This window comes from Oratosquilla oratoria, chromosome 14, assembly GCF_046742065.1.
Source record: "Oratosquilla oratoria isolate Oo_2021 chromosome 14, ASM4674206v1, whole genome shotgun sequence".
Taxonomy (NCBI): Eukaryota; Metazoa; Arthropoda; class Malacostraca; order Stomatopoda; family Squillidae; genus Oratosquilla; species Oratosquilla oratoria.
The window spans coordinates 62,990,755-62,998,254 of record NC_134790.1 but is presented as its reverse complement, the minus strand read 5'-3'; the positions used below and the strand labels follow the sequence as shown (position 1 = coordinate 62,998,254).

At 38.8% G+C, this 7,500-nt stretch overlaps 1 protein-coding gene across 8 annotated transcripts in view; it reads left to right on the top strand.

The window, feature by feature from the left end:
• The window catches only part of LOC143032891 (receptor-type tyrosine-protein phosphatase kappa-like), a 984,894-nt gene that overhangs the window by 922 nt on the left and 976,472 nt on the right, over positions 1 to 7,500 (top strand). The gene's annotated exons all lie outside the window — the stretch shown is intronic.

Genomic DNA, 7,500 nt, shown 5'->3' with positions numbered 1-7,500 from the left:
GGGTGTGTCAGGGAACGGGAAGTTTTTGTGACGTTTTTAAAGTAAAACTATCCTTCATGACATCATAACCTATGGCGCGACGTTCTTTGTGTATGGACGTGACGTCAAAGATACGTCACACAGTTTTGTAACGATCGGAGGAAGGGAGCGGCCTTAGGGTAGTCGAGGAAGACTATATCAGTAGCCAACCTGGTGGTTATGACAAGAATTTAGGCGGGCCATGGACTGCTGTTACAAATTATATATTTCTATATAATGTAAAGAATTTGAATATGAAAAACCTCCATCACTCTGTCCTGGCTGAAGATAAATATGATTGTCAATTTTGTGAAAGCAGTGCTTTGTTATTTTCTTTTACTTTTTTTTTTTTTTTTTTGGCGGGGTGAGATTTGGGAGAAAACTGAAGGGGAATTTCACGAAAGTTGAGAATTCATGAAAGGCGGGAATGGAGTGAAAAAAAAAGAAAAAAGAGAGAGAACCGCTGCACCATTGCTCCGGATACACAGTCAACCTTTGGCTGCCGACGAGGCGACGCTGTCGTCATTTAACCGCAACAGTCCCGCTGTCCTTCAAAAGAAAATATGCGAGTTTATTTAAGGGATCCGTGGCTTAATGTAATCGTCTGATATCCTAAAAAAGTTTGTAGACTGCTACAGTGCTAAAGAGCATCACCAGTTTAGTGATGGAGTCACGCACGGTTGAACAGAATAATTTTGTATTAACCAGAACGAAGTATATGAAAGTGGATGAAGCAATTTTAATCCCTGTCAGTGCTGGAACGTGATACCACCACTTAGTTAAATAAGATGTTCTGGCACAGTTCTGAACAAAACCCAAAGGCCTTTGTCCCTGGGGTCGAAGGGAATTAACACTCTTCACAGATTCTGTTTTCGTTAACACCAAGCACGATCAATTAGCTGGAGGTCAAATTCGCTGGAAAACGAAATTTCGATATATCGATCAAAGCCTCAGTATGGTTATGTTCTCCCGAGCCATCACCTCAATTCCACCCGACCCCACACATACCCTCAGTTGGTCTCTTCAACTGGAATGACAGGGACCAAAAGAACTTTCGAAATGAATCATCAGACATGTTACAATTTACATCCGGACATTTGAAGCTTTTAATTAACAAGCATGTGAGTGAGCGTGTGAATCATCACGATCTTGGATCACGTGTTTGATTCGTGATCGTTAGCTACTTTCCTTCCAGACAAAAGCTCAGAGTTCATATATATATATATATATATATATATATATATATATATATATATATATATATATATATATATATGTGTGTGTATGTGTGTGTATACCACACACACACACACACACACGCTACACACGACACACACACACACACAATGTCACACAGGACACACACACATGACACACATGGGATATATATATAAATATATATAGATATATATCACGATTATATATATATAAGAGAATCAATGAATATCACGGTCAGGATGTAAACTGATAATGGAGGAAAAAATAGACCCGTGACTTCTTTTTCCACCTTCATCAACTTGTCACAGTGTACCAGCACATATATGTGCATATGTGGAAGGGTATACCGGACAGAATGTCAATGAAGGCCAATATATATCATGATGGCAACCCTCAAGAGTGCCACCATTTCATATATGACCTTTCTGGCAACCCCCTCTCGGGGACCGCCCCTTTCTACAACTTTGTACGTTTATTTAGGAACGTCTGGCAACCTCATGAGTTTTCCTTTGGACTTACCAGCAGTTTTTGTATCAGATCAGGTCAAACCATTAAACTGGAAATACTCACCAGCCTTTCTCCGTCTTGAAACGGGCATCCAACACTTGGGTCCCTCTGGATGACGGGTCATCCCTGCATCTCAATATGTATGTGTGTAGCAATACACATCACATCCACAGCAAGGCCGCTCCATTAAATCGTGCGAGGAAAAAATATCACGTCCCCCTCAGGATAAATGGAAAATACTGGAGGACAAAATCCCTTTATAATTTTCAGAAGGGATCCTTCCGCCCCCATCCCCTACCCATGTCACTGCATCACAGATTCTTGAGTTTTATTCCGGCGTGATGCGCTCTTAACGGTGAAGGGGGACAAAATGAGCGAAACTGGCCAGGAATAAAACCGTAATCGAAGATGTCCGTGATCCAAATGGCCTTTCCTTGATTTCCACCTGTTAATGAGGCTGTCGCAATGTCTCAACATGAAGGACCAAATAACTAATATAGAGCAAGGCATAAATAAACACACACACACACACACACACCACACACATGACAGCACACACACACACACACAAATGTGTCAAAAAGACACCACACACAATCACACACACACACATGTACTAATGCTCGTTGAGTATTAGGATACAAATTTCAAGAAATACAGGCGTATGTCAAAACATATAAATACTCGATATTGGTACAACAAATATGATACATGGTTAAATGGTATATGTGTTCGAAGCTACATTTAATATATGCATTTAAACATGCATATATAACCACAAGAATATATATATCTACTATACGTTATAAATACAATGTTCATACGCACACACACACACACACACACACACACCACACACACACACACACACACACACACACACACACACAACACACACACACACACACAAAACACCCGGATGGCGGAATATATAGGCCAACGGCCTCACAAGTCGGAGAACCAGACTGTTCGATTCCCCGGCCCGGGACGGAGATTAATTGGGTTTGTCTCCTTTCACGTGTAGCCCCCTTGTTCACTGACATTGATTAGGATGGGACGTTAGCCAAGGCCATATAGTGACGCTTGATTGCATTTTCTGTGTGGAGTTACTTAATTTCAGACCTAAGAGATCTGCTAATAATTAGCTCTGAGCATCACTGCCGTAGGGTGGAGTCTGGCTTTCCCTCGAAAAAGCATGGCAACTGATGCAGAAGTCCGGTGAATCTGTTGCACACATGCGATCACAACTTAGTCAGATTCACACACACACACACACAATTTTACACACACACACACACTTGTGCACATATATATATATATACATGTGTTCAGTAAAGTGTGTGTGAACTACGTCAGGAGCTTCAGCTACAGTGTGTGTGTGTGTAAAATTAAACAGAAAAGTAGTAGCACATTTGTGGGAAATAACACACAAGAAACGCTCACTAAGCCGGAGATTCAAATAAACTTCGAATGAAAGACAGACGTCCCCCAAATTTCGGCTACCACCTGTGGCTCGAAAGTATATAAGACAGAGGACAAATGGGACTTATAAGTTACAGGCTTATAAGGAAAAAAGTGCTCGGACTGATGACATACCCAGACGCGGGAAAGTTATGGGTGGCGAGGGAGGGTGATGGTGAGATAAAAGCTAAGAAAAGAAAACTGCTAACGAAATGAACATCGCTTTAGAAATATCCAAAGAGAATCCTCAAAGAATTATATAGTTACATACCTGAAACCGCAGTGGGACCTGGAGCACTAATCTGGTCCACTATTAACCCCAGTCGACTGTTGAATATTGCGAAATTGAGAAAGGTGTATATATATAAACAATTATTATTAGGATGAATGGAGAACATAAACACAGGGGAAGTGAATTCCCCAAACACTCTAACGTTTCGTTTCTGGGGTAGAACTTACTCACTAGGTGTAATGTAGAACCTGCAATTATAAAGGTGTATAGACAAATCTAAAAGTTAACAAAAAACCAGGACACTTGGGAAAGGACGGTTTTTTCATCCAAGAATCTTTAAGGAATTAAAATACTAGTTTCCATTAGAAAATTTTCAATAAACCCTCCATATATCCGGAGATTCGAGAATTATGGAAGCTAAATAACGTTACTCCAACAATTCTTCAAAAAAGGTGACAAAAGGGAAACCAAAACCTTTATGTAGCACTATCAAGCTTGACTTCGATCCAGTTTGGAAATATCGAAATTTCATCAAGATGAACTTTCGAATATCATTAGAATTAGTCCGTTTGTGCTAATAAATGTCGTTTTTATGTTCATAAATCGTTTTTTCTAATCCTCTTTGACTCGATTCGCCCAAATCAGTTAATCTCGAATTATGAGAAACATTATAGGATTTTATATATTTACGACGCTGTTTTCGGAATTGCTCTTTTCAGAAGTCTCATTAAACTACTTACCTATCCTCTTGTTAGTTATTAAGTGGTAGCTATGTTCAAACTAGTAATTGGTTAAAAGGTCGAAAGAGATTTGGTGACGTTTCTGAAAGGTAAAAACTTCTGGATATAAAATGTTGTATTAGTGGTGTTCCTCAGGGTTTTTCCGTCTTGGGCCACTTCTATTCCGCGATTAGTAAATATTTATTAGACAATTTCTCTTTTTGTTTGCTGATTCAACATTCGAGTGCAAATGATACTCCAATATGTGAATTAGGTTTTCAAGAAGATGTAATCAAATTCAGCAATGGTCTGAAAAGTGGCTTATGAAATTTTACTCAAGTAAATGCAAGTAATGCACATAGGTAAAAAATCCTAAGTACTATACCACTCTTTGGAATTCGTTAACAAAATGTGCGGAGAAGATCTCGGCGTAATGTACTAAATCCTCTTTGTTAGTTCCTTTCTATATAACTGCGAAAGCAAATACAGATTCTGGGATTGATTGGCCTCGTCTTTTGATTTCAACGTCCATACTCAGAAGGGCAAGCTATAATCCGTTAGTTCGTTCCTCTTTTGGAATATGCTGTAATATCCAAGTTTGGTCACCGAATCATAATTAAATCAACATTCGCCTTCTGGAAAAGGTATTCATTAGCTACAAAACTGATTCGTATCAGAAAAAATCCTATCAGACTTAACCACATCTGTTTTCCTAAAAAATCATGTGCGGAGAGGTGACTTGTACTAAATCCTCTTTAAGATTTTAAAAGTTGACAACTGAGAAAGTGACATATTTTTTTTTCCACTCGTCGTATGAACGTATCTAGACAGGGTCTCAAACTGTCCGTTTTAGATTCATTTGGAAGTAGGTAGAACTGAATATCGCTTTGCCAACCGCGTAGTTAATGAATGGAATCACTTTATTATTTACATTGTGTGTAGTTCAGTTCGAATGATTAAGAATCATTTACATATCTAAACCCTAAGTGTGGCTGTAATTATTATTGATTCTGTTATATTAGTTTTTCTTTTTCTATAACTCCATATATAGTCTGATTTTCACTGCACTTAAAGACTAATTTATTATCCCATTTACTATTTACCTCTATGTTTGTTCATATTCGTCAACTATAAAAGTAAACGCAAGGGCACCGTATTTTAATTTACGCATATCTATCAATTCTATAATAATCTTGATTTTTTTTTTTTTTTTTTTTTTTATGTGGTGGGTCAGTATCGTTTTTTTTTACTCTCTTTACTGCATTCTAACCACCTAGATATGGATCAAAAGGTATATCGGCATGCTTTGCCTTTCATAATCCTTTTTTTGAATAACCCGTGAAATAAACTCAGAAATCTTTACTAGTCTTGTCAAAAGATCACCACACACACACACCACACGCACACACACGGACCACATGCACACACACACACACACGGACACACACACACACACACACTATACACACACACAACACACACACACACACACACTCAACACACACACATTTCACACATATGACCTTTCTGGCAACCCCCTCTCGGGACACCCTTTCTACAACTTTGTACACACATAACACACACACTCATGAGTTTTCCACACACCAGCAGTTTTTGTACATCAGGTCACACATTAACACACAATACTCACACACACACACACGTCTGAACACGGGCATCCAACTCCTTGCCCACCTCTGGAGCGGGTCATCCTGCAGTGTCAATATGCTTTTTCAGTGTAGGCAAGACACGAACTCAGCTCCACAGAAGGCAGCTCCATTAAGCGCTACCCGACACTCTCCGTCCCCTCATGCAGAAATGGAAAATACGGGGAGAAATCCCTTGATTGTTCACGAACTGGAGCCATATTCAAGGTGCCTTTTTGTCTTGTGCCTTCAAACGATACTATAGAATCCAGGGATATAACACATCACTGATAATCTAATACTTACATGACGTAGTAAGTGGTAATGGATTACTCATATTTTAACAATTGACATATCAATTTTGTTACGGGACGGGCTGGTTTTGTGAAGAGACGGTACGTATAACGGATAAGTGCTTAAGAACCAGCTCACTTCTAGAAGCCACTGTAGGACTGAATTATCTGGTCAGGGCCTAGATAATTCGTAAGACTAGAAGTAAAGGTAACAAAGAAGATTCCAGGAAAGGAATATTAAACTAGCGATAAAACTAGTAAACGAAATTATTAATATCATGGAAAATATTTACAGACAATCAACACAAAAGAGAATGGGTAGTTGGGTCAATGGGACCGTTACACGATTATAAGAATATGGAAAGTATCGTTCAAATAAGAAACACAAGATACGTATACAATATGGTACTATCTAAGTACAAAGAGATCAGGAACATGTATCAAAATAAGTAATAAGTACAAATATAAGTATAATGCAATGCAATGTATATAAGACACGTAATGTAGGCAAAAAGGGTGTTCACTTCCCACCAATCGTCTCATGAGTCCAAACTTGTATTTTTATCAAGAGATCAATATGCGGGAAATGACAAGGTGTGAGCGATTTCCACAGCTTATATACCATTGGACCGGAAGCGGGATACTTCCGGTGAAGGGTGCGGGTGAGCGCAAAGGGGGGAGGAGGGTAAGTTAACACACGTCAACATGGGTAGTTTTAAGACCCTCGACTCGCTTGAACAATCTACTTATTTAGTAACTGTCAAATCTGTGCGCTCCGAACTATTCAGGATTTCGCTTGTCTGTTTGTTCTACAAGAGTGCGCACATTTCTCCGCACGTAGGCAAGATTACATATAGTGGACGGGCGTTACTGCTTAACAATGTTACAATACATACATAGACAAGAAATATGAACAGTTATGTAATACAAAGGAACACAATTCTATAACATAATTACACATATGACGTAATATCTAATATTACGTTACAATTTATACACATAATCTTATACATATGTCGTTAGTAGTGTATCATGTGTCGTCACCGGTATACCTAAGTGCGTGGACATGTCTCATTCAGTATATATTCAGCGAGATGTACAGTTTGTCATGTAGCACTAATTTTCATTTCTCTAGTGTTGTCTGCCTACACCTCACCTTATGGGGCACTGGTTGCATTTTTTATGCAGTTGATATTTTCTAGGTTTTTGTGACAAATCGTACGGATAAAGTCACTCAGCCTTCTTTTATGATTGCAATCTCCAATAAAAAATAATTCTGATCACTTTTAACTTTTACTATCCTTCCGCTCTGTTTCCTGCCTTACGATCCTAACCGTTCACTTGACTCCACCTCTTCGGTGCGGTATTGTTCCCAGGAATAAAAGTACTGATTGATCCTGAAAAAT